General features: G+C 43.2%; 1 long non-coding RNA gene across 2 annotated transcripts in view; it reads left to right on the top strand.

Moving 5' to 3' along the window:
- LOC134358850 (uncharacterized) overlaps positions 1-7,307 on the top strand; it is a 57,026-nt gene extending 49,719 nt beyond the window's left edge. The window contains exon 3 of one of the 2 annotated variants that reach the window (XR_010020968.1): positions 6,713-7,307. This is a non-coding gene — a long non-coding RNA (uncharacterized LOC134358850). Of the gene's footprint in view, positions 1-6,709 lie in introns of both variants that reach the window. The other variant, XR_010020967.1, reaches the window with a different exon arrangement.
- Positions 7,308-18,072: the final 10,765 nt, after the last annotated feature.

The raw sequence follows: 18,072 nt of genomic DNA, 5'->3' as shown, positions 1-18,072 counted from the left end.
CCGGGGCATGCCCTCTTCTCATTGCTATCATCGAGGAGGTGGTGCAGGAGCCTGAAGACATACACTCAACGTATCAGGAGCCGTTAGGTTTCTGAATGTACAATGAACCCGTGAACATGACCTTGCTATTTTCTCCTCTCTTTTTGCACTACTTACTTAATTTATTTTTCAAAATATATACTTCTATATTGTAATTTATAGTTTCTATTAAGACCATAAGATATAGGAGCAAAAGTAAGCCATTCGGCCTATTGAGTCTGCTCCACCATTCAATCATGGCTGATCCAACTCTCCCAGTCATCCCCACTTCCCGCCATGGGAAATAACTTTGCCATATCTAATCTGTTCAGGCCTTTCAACATTCAGAATGTTTCTATGAGGTCTCGAGATCTATGAAATTCAGAATGATATTATTATGTATTGTAATGTACTGCTGCTGCAAAACAACAAATTTCATGACATTGGCCAGTGATACTAAATCTGTTTCTGATTCTGAGATCCTAAATCCACCAAACCACTATTTTTTTGGAGAAAAAAAAGTTTCTTTTCAGAGTATTTTGGATTGAGTAGACTTAGCTAACCACACCAAAACAGAGTGCATGTGGTAAGCCTCAGGCATAAATAGAAAGGAAGAGGACAAACATCACAATGAAAAGGTTCACTTTCCAAGTGTCATCAAGTAGTTGAAACAGCTAAATTACTCACAAACATTTTTGTTGCATCTAAGAATTCTTTTAGACATCTCATTTTTTTTCTATAATCTGTTCTTGTATTTGAATGATTTTAAATGTTACGTTTTTAATTTATACCTTTGCTATGATCGACAAAAAGTATTTGATCACAAGCTACAGCTTAGGCAGAGAGAACATGCATCTCTCCAGGGAAATATTGGACAGTGTTTTCAATTTTGCAAAGGACTAAAGGGACAATATTGTGTCGGGGATGTCCTTGGGGGAGTTGCTGGAGGCTGGGATTAGAATCAAAAAATGGGAAAAGTGTTTGCATACAAGTTCAGGGGCAGCATATTCCCATAAGGGTGAAAGCCAAGAAGGGCTTTCCAGGGAATCTGGATGACTAAGGACATTACAACATCGAAAACTACAGGCCCTTCTGCCCATGATATTGTGTCAACCCTTTAACCTACTCCAAGATCAAACTAACCTTCCCTTCACAAAGTCCTCCATTTTCCTATCATCCATGCATTTACAGTATATACTGCAAGAGTATCTGAAATGTCCCTAATGTACCTGCCTCTATCACCACAATCTGTATGAAAAATCCCTGCCTCTGACTTCCCACCATACAGTCCCACAAGCACCGTGAAGTTATACCCCCTTGTATTGGCTATTTTTGCCCTTGGAAAAAGCCTCTGGCTGTCCACTCCATCTGTACCTCTTACCTTACAAGTTTAGCAAGTTACTTTTCATCCTCCTTCTCTCCAGAGTGAAATCCTAGCTTGCTCAACCTATCCTCAAATTCTCTCAAATCCATGTAGCATCCTGGTAAATCTCCTCTGCATCTTCTGTAAAGCTTCCACATCCTTCCTATAATGAGACAGCTAGAACTGAACTCAATAATCCCCGTGTAATCTACCCAGAGTTACATAGCACTGCAGCATTATCTTGTGACTCTTGAATTCAGTCCCACAACTAATGAAGACCAACACACCATATGCATTCTTAATCACCCATCAGCTAGCACTGCAACTTTGAGGGATCTGTGGATATGGACCCCCAAGATCACTCCATTCCTCTACATAACAGTACAGTTGCCGAATTAAATTGATGAATACAAAATAAAGACCTGGTTGTTACTCACCAAAATTTGTCTTAACAAATGACAATTCAGCAGCAGGAAATTGTAATCTGGATGAGCCTATGTTACTTGTAATGTGGAGACACTGAGTATTGAAACTCCACCCTGCTAAGAATCCTGCCATTAACCCTGTATTCTGACTTCAAGATTGACTTTACAAAGTGAATCACTTCACACTTATCCAGATTGAACTCCATCTGCCAATTCTCAGGGCAGTTGTGCAACCTTCCCAAAGTCCCTTTGAAACCTACATCGAACTACTAGATTGCTTGACTAAAGAGAAAAGAAAAATAGACCGGAGGAATGTTTCTATCGTACTCAGGAACTGTTCAGCAGGCTTATATCAGCAGGGTAGAAGCTGTGGTACAGGCATTCTGATAGGAGAAGGGCAAAGAGAGGATGTCCGAGGTGGATGGGATCTTTGATTATACCAAGGCAGCAAGAGCGTAGACGGAGTCCACGGAGGGGAAGCTGGATTTCATGCTGGGTGAGGTGTCCATCACTGTGCAATTTCTTGCCACCATGTGCAGAGAAATTGGCCCACCAAACTGTGATGCATCCAGACACAATGTTTTCTATAGAGCATCAATAAAAATTGTTGATGGTCAAAGGTGATGTGCCAAATTAGTTTAGCTTCCTGGGGGAGTAGAGGCACTAGTGAGCTTTCCTGTTTGTGGCTGTTGTCAATGAATCATAGTCTAAGGTAGGTGGGTCCATCCGGGAGACTGAAAACATCATAGCTGAGACTTGTACTGATATGTTCACACCCAGAGTGCAAGCTTCAGGTGGGTGACCACCAGAAGTAAGGGGAGCAAGAAGTTAATGCAGGGTTCCCTTGAGGCCATTCCCTTCAGATTTTGTGAGCATCACAGAGAAGTGGCGAAAAGAAGATCATAGCTGGGAGCTTAACATCCTAAGACAAACATTGGATCAAAAGGACAGGCAGGTAGGGAGAGGGGGTGGGGTAGCTCTGTTGGATAAAACATCAAATCAAGTCCTTAGAAAGAGGTGACAGGATCAGAAAATGTAGAATCTTTGTGGTAGAGTTAGGAAACTGCAAAGGTAAAAAGACCCTGATGGGAGATACATACAGGCCTCTGAAGAGTAGCCAAGATGTGAGATATAAATTACAACGGGAGATAGAAAAGGCATGTAAAAAGGGCATTGTTACAATAGTCATGGGGGAATTCAATATGCAGGTAGATTAGTTAGACATGACCTACCACACACAATGTCATGTTGACTATCCATATCAGTCCCTGTTTATCCAAATACTCCCGTCTCTTAGAATATCTTCCAATAACTTACACACTACTGATGTCAGGCTCACTGGCCTATAATTTCCCATTGTTTTCTTAGATTCTTTCATAAACAATGGAACTACATTAGCTATCCTCCAATCCCCTAGCATCTAGCAATCCTTAGTGTATAAGATGGTGAGAGGCATTGATCGTGTGGATAGTCAGAGGCTTTTTCCCAGGGCTGAAATGTTTGCTACAAGAGGACACAGGTTTAAGGTGCTGGAGAGTAGGTACAGAGGAGATGTCAGGGGTAAGTTTTTTTACTCAGAGTGGTGAGTGCGTGGAATGGGCTGCCGGCAATGGTGGTGGAGGCAGATATGATAGAGTCTTTTAAGAGACTTTTGGATAGGTACATGGAGCTTAGCAAAATAGAGGGCTAAGGGTAACTCTAGTAATTTTTAAGGTAGGGGCATGTTCAGCACAACTTTGTGGGCCGAAGGGCCTGTATTGTGCTGCAGGTTTTCTATGTTTCCATGTTTCTGTCCCATGTTGTTAAGGATGTTTTAAATATCTTTAGTTGGGCCCAGCACTTTCTGCACTAGCATCCCACAAGATCCAAGGGAGCACCTTGTCAGACCCGGGGGATTTATCCACACTAATGAAACCCCCTTTTACTGAGCATCTCTGGAAATGTGGCTCATTAGCCTCTCGATAACAGCCACTGGATTCCGTTGCGATAAACCCACCTTGCTCCGGCTTCATGTGTCCAGGATGTATAGAACTTTGGTCCCGCCAAATCTGTGAGATTAGCATATCTTGCCCACCCAAACCCCAGGCTGTGTGAATGATGTGTGATCTACTGCCCTGCAATAGCCCATCAGCATGAAATAACAAATTGTACACTGCATACAATTATAAAGTATATTTGTGAACACTGACTTAACCAAAGAGTTAGTAAAGAAAAGAAAGGAAAAAAGGCCCATGAGAATTAAACAGTCAAATGTGCACAGGTTGGAACACAAATCTTCCAAAAGCCATATTCACCGATCCTCGGTAGACCTCTATGCTTGACTCCATCGAATCATATTTCCCCCCCAGATTAAATCCTACAACCGGTTCTCTCCAGAGTCTTCACTCTTCATGTCCCGCTGAATAAAGAAAAAGACCCACCACTGGTGTCAGACACAAAGCCGCTCTCCTAGCCTTTTCTAGAACCTTCTCCCCACTCCACTCTTCTGATCCATGGCCCACATTCCTAAGCATTCCTTGTCTCTAACAGGAACCCAAACGCTGCTTCTACAGGACCATTACATGAAATACCCTACAACATTAGTAGTAAGACCTTTACCAGGGCATGACACTAATTTGCCTCAAAAAAGCAAACACCTCTTCCTCTGTAATCTGTATACAGTCCATAACTTCACTGCTTTCTTCTACAGACTGTGTCTGTCTCCTAAGTGTTGTCCACATGGGGACCTGTCATTGCAGTAGGGCACCACTAGGTGGGAGAATTGCCCACAAAGTACCCATCATTGCAGCCAGAAAGCACCAGGTGGGAGTGTTTGGTGTAATTGGAGATCTAGGGGAGGGATATTGGAATCCAAATGAGCAAGAAAATTAATCTGGCCAAGACTTAGGGTGTCACGTTACAGTTGTACAAGACATCGATGTGACCACATTTAGAGTAGTGTGTGTAGTCTAGTCTCCTTGCTATAAGGATCTAATAAGCTGGAGAGGGTGCAAAAAAGGTTCACAGGAAGTAACCGCATCAGGGTGGGGTCATGAATTATAAGAGGCTGGACTGGCTGGGACTGCTTTCTCGGTCTCTCAACAACATTCAATTCCCTGGCCCTGAATGCCTCATTTTCACCACGGACATCCAGTCCCTAAAACTTCTACACCCCATTAAGAAAGCCTTAAGGCTCTCTGCTTCTTTCTCAATAACAGACCTGACCAGTTCCCTTCCATCACCACCCTCCTCTGTCTGGCTGAACTGGTCCTAAACTCAACAATTTCTCTTTCAGCTCCTCCCACTTTCTTCATACTCAAGAGGTAGCAATGTGCACCCACATGGACCTCAGCGATGCCTCCCTTTTCATTGGCTATGTGGAACAGTCCATGTTCCAAGCCAAACCCGGTAATCTCCCAACACTTCCTCCGCTACATTGACGACTGCGTTGGTGCTGCTTCACTCATGCTGAGCTCATCAACTTCATCAACTTTGCCTTCAACTTCCACTCTGGTCCATTTCTGACACCTCCCTCCCCTTTCTTGACCTCCCTGGAGTCAAACTGTCTACTATTATCTTCTATAAGCCTACCGATTCCGGTGGATATCTTGACTATATATCTCCCCACCCTGTCTCCTGTAAAAAATGCCTTTCCCTGTTCTCATTTCTTTCGACTCCACTGCATCTGTTCCTGGGATACTGTTTTCCTTTCTAAAATATAAGAAGCGTCTTCCTTCAAAAAAAAAGGGTTTCCCTTCCTCCACCATCAATGCTGCCCTCACTCGCATTTCCTCCATTTCCTGGACATCTGCACTCTCCAGGGCTTATCAGAGATAGAATCCCTCTTGTCCTCACCTACCACCCCAGGAGCCTTCGCATCCAATGCACCACTCTCCACAACTCCCTTCGTCTTCAACAGGACCCTACCATAATACACATCTTCACCTCCCCCCACTCTCTGCTTACCACAGGGATTGCTCCTTCCATGATTCCCTTGTTGATTCGTCCCTCCCCACTAACCTTCCTCCTTGCACATCTCTGCAAGCAGGAAAAGTGCTACACCTGGCCATTCACCTCCTCCCTCTCTTCCATTCAAGGCCACAAACAGTCCTTGCGGGTAAGGCAACACTTTACCTCTGAATTTGTTGGGTAATCTATTGTATCTGGTGCTCCCTAAGCAGCCTCCTCTACATTGCTGAGAGCCGACGTAGACTGGGGGACCATTTTGTCCAGTGTTTTGGCTCCATTCACAAAAAGGAGCATTTCCTAGTGGCCAATCCAATTCCAATCCCCATTCTCATTCCAACATGTTGGTCCATGGTCTCCTCTTATGCCATGATGAGGTCACTCTCCGGTTGGAGGAGCAACACCTCATATTCTGTCTAGTGGCATCCAACCTGATAGCATGAACATCGACTTGTCCAACTTCTGGTAATTCTTTCCCCCTCCCACTTCTCTCCTCTTCAATTCCTCACTTTGGCCCCACTCTTACCTCTTCTCTTCACCTGCTTATCACTTCCCACTGGTGTCCCTCCTCCTTCGCTTTCTCCTATGGTCTACTCTCCTCTCCTATTGGATTCCTTCCTCTCCAGCTCTTTACCTTTACCACTTATCATCTCCCAGCTACTTACTTCCTCCCCGTCCCCCACCCACCTTGGCTTCACCAATCGCTTTCTAGCTTATCTCCTCCTCTCTCCTCACCTTCTTACTCTGGCTTCTTCCTCATTTCTTTCCAGTCCTGATGAAGGACCTTAGCCCAAAATGTCAACGGTTTGTTCCACTCGATAGATATTGACTGATCTGCTGAGTTCCTCTAGCATTTTTTTTATGTTTCTTTGGATTTTAGCATATACAGAATCACTTGTGTTCAAGATTGTTTAATATCATTTCCCATACACAAGAATGATATCTGTTATCTGTCAAGTAGGGTACCGTGCACAATCCTGATTTGATGGAGACAGACGTGAGAGCACGGAGGAACATCTGGAGAAACTTCTGAAATACCTTCTTCGCTGCTGCCGCTACTCTGTGATCCAGAATCTCTGGAGGAGAAGGCTCCGAGTCCTTGGCTTTGCTTGTAGCTCGGCAGCCGGGGCGGGGTTGAAGTGCTTGGCAGAGATGGTGCTCGGTGCTCAGTGTCGGAGGGCTGGTCGGAGGCTCGAAGTTTGCTGATGGACTCAGAGTCGGCTGTGGCCGGGTGCTTCCAATGCATCGGCAGTTGTCGGCGCCTGGAGGTTTATGGCAGGGAGAGTTTCCCCCTTTTGCTGCCTGCTATTGGGACTATCGGGAGTCACTCGGAACTTTGAGACTTTTTTTTACCGTGCCCATGGGCTGCTCTTTATCAAATTATGGCATTGCTTTGCACTGCTGTAACTATATGCTATAATTATGTGGTCTTGTCAGTGTTAGTCTTTGGTTTGTCCTGTTTTTTTTGTGATATCACTCTGGAGGAACATTGTATTATTTCTTAATGCATGCATTTCTAACTGACAATAAACGAGGACTGAGTGTCCTCATAATCTAATCTACACAGTTTGTAATCTAATCTAATCTAACAACTGTAAAGGAGAACAAAATAATTGTTACTCAAGATCTAAAGTAACACACAAACAACACAATAGGATGAAGAATACAATAATAAAAAATCAAAATAAATGTAACTACTTTAGGTAGCTTGTATACATAGATTGATTGTATGTTCTTAAGGTGATACTAGGCACAGGAGTGTCTGTACATAAGGTGACTCTGACCTGCTGACGGTTCTCGGCACAAAACGTTGACTCTTTACTCTTTTACTGTGGAATTCTCTGCTCAGGTGAGCAGTAGAAACTACCATATTAAATACATTTAAGACACTGTTAGATTTGTTTGAAAGCAGGGGAATTAAGGATTATAGGGAAAAAGGCAGGTAGTTGGAGCTGAGTCACTGTTCCCTCTAAGCTGCATGGGTGCACGGCTGCGCAATAACTGAAATGCTCTCGCGCACGTAGCCATTGTTGCCGCGCAGCTATGTTATATAAAAGAAAATTCTCGCTACATGGCAATAAAGGCTACATGCCTGGGAACATTTCAGGTATTGTGTGGCTACTCACCCGTACTGCTTAGAAGACAGTCCACGGCTACGTCAGCCATAATCTAATTGCGTAGGCTCAATGGGCCTCCTGGCTAACTCCTGCTCCTATTTCTTATGTTCCTACTGTGGCCTTGCTAATGTTTTATCGAGCTGTCCCATAACCTGTTCTTTGAATCCCAGCTAATGAAGGCTGGCATCCCATGGTCCTTCTCTCTTTGCTCTCTACCAGTGCTGCTATCATGAAGGATATTTGGATCAAGATCCTTCTGTTTTCAATCTCCCTTGGACCGACCATTCATTTGATATTCGCTTAGCAGATATTGCTTTCATCCACAGTTTTTGGAGATTTGGCCTAGAGTTTCAGAGTTTATTGTTTTCCTTTCCCTTAAAGTTCTGCAAAGTTTCTTTCTCTTTCTCTCTCTCTCTCTCCCCCCTCTCCCTCCCCACCTTCTCTCTCCCCCCCTTTTTCCCTCCCTCCCTCTCTGACAGAGGGAGATTTTAGGGTGGGGGGATGGGGGCAGAAGGGGAAGCTGGAATTGCGGATAAAGCGTGGAGGGAGAAGTTGTGGGATGGGGTTAGGTATACCGAAGAGGGAGTGGGCAGTGGGAGGGAGAGGGGAGATCTGTAATGACAAATGAAGTGGTTGTTGTCTGGTGTCTCAGAGAGGGGAGAGCTTGTAACATCACTGTCCATCCCACAGCATTCCCTCTCACCTCACCATGGCTGACTTGACATCGCCCTGCTCCCTCCTCTGCTTGTCAGCCTCAGAAGCAAGAGTCACTGGGCCCTCGCTCCCTCCCGAAAATGGTGGCATGGGTTGGCTGGGGAAAATGTGGAAAGGGGCGATTTTCCTCTCCCACCCCCGCGGGGACTTAAGTGAGGGGTCATCTGAAATTGTGCTGGGCAAAGACCGAGGTGGAGCAGCGTTGCGGTGAAACAACCTACAGTGCAAGGCAGAAAATGACCGAGTGGTGAGTGAGAAGGGGAGGAAGAGGATGGCAGGACTGGAAAGATGAAAATGGAAGGGAATGAGGGAGATAGAGAGAGAGAGAGAGAGGTAGAGATAGAGTGGCTGAGAGAAAGAGTGAGAGGGATAGACAGATGGAGGGAAGGAGCAGAAAGGAGTGTGGAAGGGGGGAGAAGGAGGAATAGAGAGAGCAGGGAGGAAGAATGCCGTCTATCTCCAACAGGATCTTGAACAGCAGGGCCAGTTGGCCCAAAATGGCAGATAGTTTAATTGAGAGAAATTTGAGGTATTGTACTTTGGGCTGAGGGGAGTGTTCTGGAACAGAAGGACTCGGGGGGGTTTGGTACATTGCTCCATGAAAGAGGAGACACAGGTAGTCATGGCAGTGAAGAAGCACTGGGCTTCACTGGATGGACACTTAGTGCAAACCCTCTTGAAGACTGTATGCGATTCCGGTCTCCCAGCTGTGGAAAGGATGTGATTGAGCAGCAAATATTCACCAGGATGTTACCAGGACTGGGGAGCCCGACTGTACTGACACATGCCTGTTAGGGGGACAAGTGCTACAGCTCACCCTCTCTGCCATTTAGGGGAACAAACAGTCTTTTCTGGATAGGATACGCTTCGTGGTCATTACTGTATCCAGTGTTCCCGGTGAGGCCTCCTCTACACTGGAGAGACCCGATATTGATGGGGTGGAGTGGGGCAGCTTCATTGACACCTTCACTCTGTCCACCACAAAAGATGAGATTTCAATTCGACTTTTCATTCCCATTCCGACATGTTGGTCCATGGCCTCCTCTACTGTCACAGTGAGGTTACTCTCAGATTGGAAGAACAACGTCTCATAGTCCATTGGGTAGGGAGTAAAGGAGTCAATAAGATGCCAGGGAGGGAAGAGAGAGGAACGTGATAGGGAAGGGACTCTCTTTTTAACAGCATTTCCTGATGGGGAAGGTCTCCGTCTTTATCCTGGATCTCTGATGGGGGAGGGAGACGATCTTTAACAGGGTTCTCTGAAGAAGTGCAGAAATTCACTTTTTAACAGGCTTTTCTGATAGGGGAGATACATCTACATTTAAAAAGAGAACCTGATGGGGGAAAGACTCCCTCTTTAACAGTAGTCCCTGATGGCTGTGAAACTCCCCATTCTGGCAGGAATCCCTGATGTGGGAGGGATACCGACTTTCACAGGGATCCTTGAAGCGGGAGAGACTTCTTTTTAATATGGGTCCCTTAATGAGGAGAGATTCCCATTAAATGGGTGTTTTTCATTCACAACGGTTAATAGGAGTCCCAGATGTGGGAGAGATTCCACCTTCAACAGGGATTTTGCACAAGGACTCCTACGTCCCTCTGCACCTCTGATGTTTGAATTCTCTCCCTATTTAGATAATAGTCTGCACTAATAACCCTTTTACCAAAATGTATTATCGTACATTTCCCAACATTTGTACAGGTCCCACTTTCTCTGGAGGAGAGCTCAATGATTCAACAATCTGATGCCTTTCCTCCTGCACGTTTTAAAACTGTATTATCTTCCTATTTCTTGCCTCACTGGCATATGGCATGGGTAGCAAATCTGAGATCACCACCCTGGAGGTTCTGTCCTATGGCTTGGCACCTTACCCTCTGAGCTCACTTTATACAACCTCATTACGCATCCTGCCAATATCATTGGTACTGACATGGCCCTTCAACCTCTGGCTGTTCACCCTCCCACTTAAGAATGTTTTGGGTTTGATTTGAGAAATCCTCAACTCTAGTACCTGGGAGGTACCACAGACCAATGAATCCCCTATCACTACTGCTCACCTCTTTCCGTCCTTCCTTTATGAGTCACAAATCCAGACTCAGTGCCAGAGTCCTGACCACTGTGGCTTAGTATTGAAGAGAATGGCCACAGGGGTATCCTGCACTGGCTGTTTATCCCCTTTCCCTCTCCTGACATTGTCCTGCACTGTCGATGTAACTACCACCCTGAGGCCACTGTACATCAACCTCTCCATCTCCCAAATGAAGCGAAGGTCATCCAGCTCTAGTTCCCTAATGCAGACAGTGAGAAGCTGCAGCCAGATGCACGTCCCACAGTTGTACTCGTCAGGGATACTGCAGGTCTCTTCATCTTCCAGCATCTTCCAAAGAAAGAACAAAAGAAACCAGAAACTTACATTAGGCTCCACCTCCCCTCACTGAAATCTCCTGAGCCAAAGCCACAGCTCCCCTCTCTCACCCTATCACGCTCATACTCTGGCTGTTCCACTTAAACCTGACTTCTTCTTATTGGCCCTTTCCAAATGCCTAATACCTGCACACACTTAAGCTCCGCAGAAAGCACTGACATGCCCTGATCACTTTTAAAATATGGTGCCTACTTATATTATTCATTCCTTGGTGCAGAATTGTTTTTGTAACATATTTTTGATTGTGTAACTTCAGCTTGAGAAGGTAAAGCCAATGGTATCAGAAGAATTCTAACTGTTTTAATTGCCACTTGCAGTGAATACAACATTCCACTGTCACTTTCTTCAATAAAACTATATAAACTGTTCTATTTAATGCATTTTATGGTGGTGAATCATTTAGTAACATTTATTTGATTGTAGAATTTAAGATTTGGAAGTTAGAGCCAATGTAATTACAAAACTTGCAAATTAGTTAACCAGGGTTGCTGTGCAAAGTACATACCATTTTGCCACTTTCTACAATAAAACGACATAGTAACTTGTCATACACATTGTGACCACTTTATTACGTACCTTCAAGGTTCAATGTGTTGTGATTTCAGAGATATTCTTCTGTTCACCACTGTAACTGTTATTTGAGTTACTGTTGTCTTCCTGTCGGCTTGAACAAGTCTATCCATTTTCCTCTGACGTCACTCATTAACAAGGCATTTTTGCCCACAGAACTGCCACTCACTGGATGTTCTTTTGTTTTACACACTAGTCTCTGTAAACTCTAGAGACTGCTGTGCATGAAAATCCAAGGAAATAGTAGTTTCTGGGATACTCACAGCACCAGCAATCATTCATAGCCCAAGTCACTGTGATCACTTTTCTTCTTCATTCTGTTGTTTTGTCAGAAAAACGACTGAACCTCTTGACTATGTCTACATGTTTTTATGCACTGAGTTGCTGCCACATGATTGCCTAATTAGATATTTGCATTAACAAGGAGGTGTATATGTGTACCTATAAGGTGGCCACAAAGTGCAAACTGCTCTATTTTTGTGGAGGGTGTCTGTTTTTAATTTGAATATTTCTCTTTTCTTTATGTTTTAGCCATCCATTTCATTCGTTTACACTTCTGCTTTGATTTTCTGCTTCCCAAATTCCTTTTTGCGATTCCCATTCCCTACCAGACTAAATAAGATCCTCTCCAATACTACAAGCAAACTCGCCTGCAAGGATATCATGGAGAGAGATAAGCCTTCAAATACATTAAATATTTAATATTTTACTTTCTAAAACAATATCTGACTGCCCAAATTCTTTTGCATCAGTATCACTGATCTAACATTGCATTAATAAATTTTGTTCTATCACACTGGAGGAAATATTGTATCATTTCTTAATGCATGCATTATCAAAGGACAATAAAAGAGGACTACGTGTCATCATAATCTAATACCAGGATCCTTGAATGATACAGCACTATCTGAAAATTTACTCTGAAAATCATCAGAACACACATTCATAAATCCACCTCTTCATTCAAAATGACTGGGTTTAGTTAAGTTGGATGTGTATTTAAATCCACTTCCCAAATGCACAATGCACTATTCTCAATAGAATAAATCCACATCAGGGAAACTAAACACAAAACCAAATGCAAGAAAAATTGAGGAATATTGCTTCATTTGGCTGTATGTATGAGTATTCATGTATGGTTGAATGACCATTAAACTTGAACTTGATATCAAATATTTCATACTATCTGAATGGAAGAAACGTGTATATCTCTTATAACTTTTCTTAATCCATGTATTATAGCATTTCTCCAATTATGCTTAAATATTGTATCATATACATGTAGGTGGCAGTGAGTCATAAAATGTAACCAAGTCTCTCATAACTACTGTTCATTGTTGATTCTTCTAATTGAAATTGAGGTCAGTGCAGTAAAGCAAAAATTCTAAGCAGTTAATCACTGGGTAATTTCCTTTGAGGGAGGTTTTGACTGCATGGAACTTAAACATTTCAATATAACTTCCAATCTGCAGAGCAACATCCAAGCAGCAAATCCATAATAGCTGTTATCAACATTAATGTCTTTCCAAATTATATGCCATATCATGATTGTTTTAGATTGCAATAGCAGAAAGTGCTATATGGATTAAGACATAGTGTTAAGTATAAAATATTGATTCAGTTTTGCAGTTGTAAAAAGTAAGTCAAGAAAGCTGCACACTGATAAAAATAAAATCGCAGCTTCCAAATGAATTAGGCATTTTCATACACTTTTCCCTGATGCAGGGTGTATTTGCCCTTACAGTATCAAGGCAAGAACCAGTGAGCATCACCAACAAAATGCCCAAAAGTCAATTTTTAAAAGTGAAATCATCTGTTCATTAATAACAAATCCCACTACATCTTATAATTCTTATTCTTCCCTTATTCAGACAATCCATTGTTTTATGGTCAATTTGTGCTACTGCTTTCAACAGTAACCTGAGTAAATAATCCATCTTTTTTCTCAGTCTTTGATCAGGTATAACTGCCCCTCACTGTCTGAGCAAATATAAAGTTAACCTTTGTCTCTAAACCTCTGCTGCAGCATTAATAGCAAAGAGCACCAAACTTAATGAGGAAATTCAGCACAGACCATCTTTGAACTGGCAAATTTGATGCACCATCAAAGCAAACGTTCAATCTTCAGACCTGTCCACCCTTTATTCTCATTGGATAATTCCTAAAATACAAAGTTTTCAACAATTCCCCATAAACCCACCACCTCCAAACTACAACTCCCGTGGGGATCTTTGATCTCTCTCTACCAACCTGCACAGGTCTGCACCAAGATTTCCTCAGTTTATCACAGCAACTGCCTTCTCCCCAGTTGACAGCTATACCACCAGCTCTGCCCTTCTGCAACATCTCTGCCTCAGGTGCTAACCTTTTTATGATGTCCCCAAGCAGACCTGCGCCTGGACCACTCACCAACTGGCCAAAAAAATCTGTCAACATGGGACATCGTAATAGTTCAGTCTGGTATCAGCAGTAACTTGTCCTCTTATCATTGGCAGCTGTGGGCTCCCCACCAAACAACACAGCGGTAAATTGTATAATGCAGGAAACAATCAAGACGACTTTTACCTTCTTCAGTGCTGCAAAGGTACTTTGTCATGTTAACATTTTTGAGTAAACAGTAAACTGTTATTTCCTCAATCCTTGATCAGACATGACTGTCCTTGACTGTTTATATATGCTCTCCTGCTTTCAAATACAAAGTTAACCTTTGCCTTGGAACTGCTGCCGCTACAATAAAGGCAGAAGGCATCAGCCTTTGTTAAGAAATGCAGGTGCAGACTATCTTTAAGTAGACCAATTTGATGCATGTCCATCAATAGTCTGTCAGCTTACAGCTTTGTAAGTTGATAGGGTTGTAGAGAGGGTACTTGCATTTGTTGGTCAAGACACTGAATTCAAGAGTACTGAAGATACACAATGCAGCTTTATAAACCTCTGGTTAGGCCATATCTGGACTGCTGTGTTCATTTCTGGTCACCCCATTATAGGAAGGCTTTGGAGAATATGCAGAAGAGGATACCACCTAGATTAGAGGGCACGTGCTATAAGAAGAGGTTGGACAAACCAGGGTTGTTTTCTTTGAAGCAGCGGAGGCGGCAGGGAAATCTGATAGAATTTTATAAAATTATAAGAGCCACAAATAGATAGCCGGTATCTTTATCATAGGACTGAAATATCAATACTAGAGAACACGTTCAAATAAACTGTACAGGACAAGCTCTCTTTTTTACACAAAAGCGATGCGTACCTCGATTATGCTGCCAGGGATGGCGGTTTGGGGCACATATAATAGTCATTCAAGAAGCTTTTGAGTTAGGCTCATGAATGTGCAGAGAATGGAAGTATATGGACTGCATACAGGGAGAAAGGAATGGGCACTGTTAGCGTAAATAGTCTGACACGGCATTGTGAGCCATACAGCCCGCTACTGTAATACTGAACCACAAGTCTGCCCTCAGTCTTGTACTTCTTCCCAGTCAGCTCCATCTTAGGCTCTAGCTTACAAAGTACCAAGGACATCTTCAAGGAGTGATGTCTCAGAAAGGCAGCGTCCATTATTGAGGACCTCCAGCACCCAGGGCATGCCCTTTTCTCACTGCTACCAACAGGTAGGAGGTACAGAAGCCTGAAGGCACACACTCAGCAAATCTGATTCCAAAACAGACATTGAAGCTTTGGACACTACCTCACTTTTTAAAATATATACAGTATTTCTGTTTCTGCATATTTAAAAAAATCTATTCAATATATGTAATTGATTTACTTGTTTATTTATTATTGTTTTATTTTACTTATTATTATTTTTTCTCTCTCTGTGAGATTATGTATTGCATTGAACTGTTGCTGCTAGGGTTAACAAATTTCACGTCACATGCCCAGACATCCCAGCTCTCCCGGAAGTCTCCCGCATATTGATAGCGGCTCCCTGACACCCGCAAATTATATACAATATCCCGGAAATCGATTGTTTTGAGAGCGAGTGAGGGGGAGAGGGAGAGGAAGATATATATATATATAGGGGTCAAAAATAATGACAGTGTTGCTTGCTGCACTGTTTGCAACAATGACTTTTCTATTGCCCACGGTGAGTTAAATGATTGTAAAAGACATGTTGAGGTGAGTTCAACAGATGTCATTCATTCATTAGCATAGGTAATGTTATTTAAACAAGCTGGCTGGCTGCTAAGGAGCTACTCTATTGATGTCCTACGTGATGAGGCAAAACTCCCTGTAGACTTGCTTAAAGTTGTAATAGAATTTAAAAAATGACTCCATGATAATATAACTACATATTTTAATGTCACATTTTCTGCAAAAGACAATAAGGATACACCTTCTGCTTTTAGGGACCACAAGATAGTAGGAAGGCTAAGTGCAGGGAAGGCTGCTCAAGTATTTCAGTTCTTTTCAGCAGAAAACCAAAGACTGACACAGAAGGTCACCAGAGCCGAGGTGTACTTTACATCTTTCATCGTTGAGCATAACCTGCCATTCCAGGTGTGTAAGCACACAGGCAAACTATTCAGGAAAATGTTTCCTGATTCAGAAATAGCAAAAAAACTATGCCTGCTCATCAACCAAGGCAGCAGCTATTGTGAACATGGCACTGGAACCTGAGTGTTCAGAGGATCTGTACAAGTTCATCCGGACAGAAAAAAGGCCATACAATAATTTGGTTGATGAAAGCAACGATATCATGTGTGAGAAGGAATGTGCCATTTTAGCCAGGTACTATAATGAAACACAAGATAAGGTAACAGTTGGATTTGTGGACATGCCAGTGTGCAATGATGCCAAAGCTGAAAACATATTCAACTGCATTGCATCAGCTATGCATGACAAAGGCCTTGAATGGTCTAATTGTGTAGGATTTAGCAGTGACAACTGCAACGTGATGATTGGCAAAAACAACTCCGTCTTATCAAGAGTGGAAGCACAGGCCCCTCATATTTACAGCGTTGGCTGTCCAAGTCACCTGGTCAACATTTGTGCCAAAACTGCTGTTAAGGAGCTCTCAGTGTCACCTAAGAACTGCTCATTGACATCTACTACTACTGTGAGAAAAGTTCCAAACGAAGAGAAGACCTAAAACAGTTTCAAGAGTTCTGCAATGTTGCCCAGCAGAGACTATAAAAGAATTGTCCTACATGCTGGCTTTCTTTAGGAAAAGGTTTGGACCATCTGCTCCACCAATGGCCAGCCTTTATTTCATATTTTGAGTCAAAGAGTGAGGATCAGAAGTCATCCCATATTCAGAAGAGGCTGAAAGACCCCCAAATGAAAATATACACATGCTTTCTCCATAATGTCACACAATGTTTTGACAAATTCAATTTGATTTTTCAAATCAAGGCACCTATCCTCTTCAAATTAGATCAGAGTGTAGAAGAGCTCCTGCCTCACATAGCAAGCAGATTTATTGAGCCAAGGGTATTGAGAGAACAGAACATTCAGGAGATAGATGTGAGCAACCCTGAAATTCACTGCCCAGGTGATGAGCTTTTTATCGGGTACCTGGCAAAGAGGCAGTTGCTATGCGAGGAAGCACAAGAGATTCCCCCTTAAAAGACAAAGCGGTTCTTCAAAGATGCCAGAGCATTCTATGTCAGGTGCTTTCAAAAAATCTTGGAGAAGTTCCCAGTGAGAGACCAAATCTTGAAAAATCTGTCAGTGGTCAATACAGAGCGCCGAGATGAGGTGAATCCAGAGCAGATTTTGACTTTGGCAGAGATTTCCAAATGTGATCAAGGCAGATGCAAGAGAAGAGCTCCACTCGGAGGTCCTGGATTATGTCTCAACCGGTGCCAAACTACAAAAGTTTGCCAGTTGATGAGTTCTGGGGGAAGCTGCCCAAAGTAAAATCTGTGAGCACAGGGCAGTTGAGATTCAAAGAGCTCTGCCAGTTCATCTCCCACATCATGAAGACCCTGGAGAGACTTGTTCTGGAGCTGCTCCAGCCTATGGTCAGGCTACACTTAGATCCCCTCCAGTTCGCCTAGCAGCCCTGACTGGGAGTTGAGGATGCCATCGTCTACTTGCTGAACCATGTCTACACCCACCTGGACAAGCCTGCGAGCACTGTGAGGGTCATGATTTTTGACTTCTCCGGTGCGTTCAACACCATCCGCCCTGCTCTACTGGGGGAGAAACTGAGAGCGATGCAGGTGGATGCTTTCCTGGTATCATGGATTATTGATTACCTGACTGGCAGACCACAGTATGTGTGCTTGCAACAGTGTGTGTCAGACAGGGAGCAATGGGGCTCCACAGGGGACTGTCTTGTCTCAGTTTCTCTTCACGATTTACACCTCGGACTTCAACTACTGCACAGAGTTTTGCCATCTTCAGAAGTTTTCTGATGACTCTGCCATAGTTGGATGCATCAGCAAGGGAGATGAGGCTGAGTACAGGGCTACGGTAGGAAACTTTGTCACATGGTGTGAGCAAAATTACCTGCAACTTAATGTGAAAAAGACTAAGAAGCTGGTGGTGGA

This window comes from Mobula hypostoma, chromosome 2, assembly GCF_963921235.1.
Source record: "Mobula hypostoma chromosome 2, sMobHyp1.1, whole genome shotgun sequence".
NCBI classification, from domain to species: domain Eukaryota; kingdom Metazoa; phylum Chordata; class Chondrichthyes; order Myliobatiformes; family Myliobatidae; genus Mobula; species Mobula hypostoma.
Note: the sequence above shows the minus strand (reverse complement) of the source record. Positions and strands in the feature narration are given on the sequence as shown.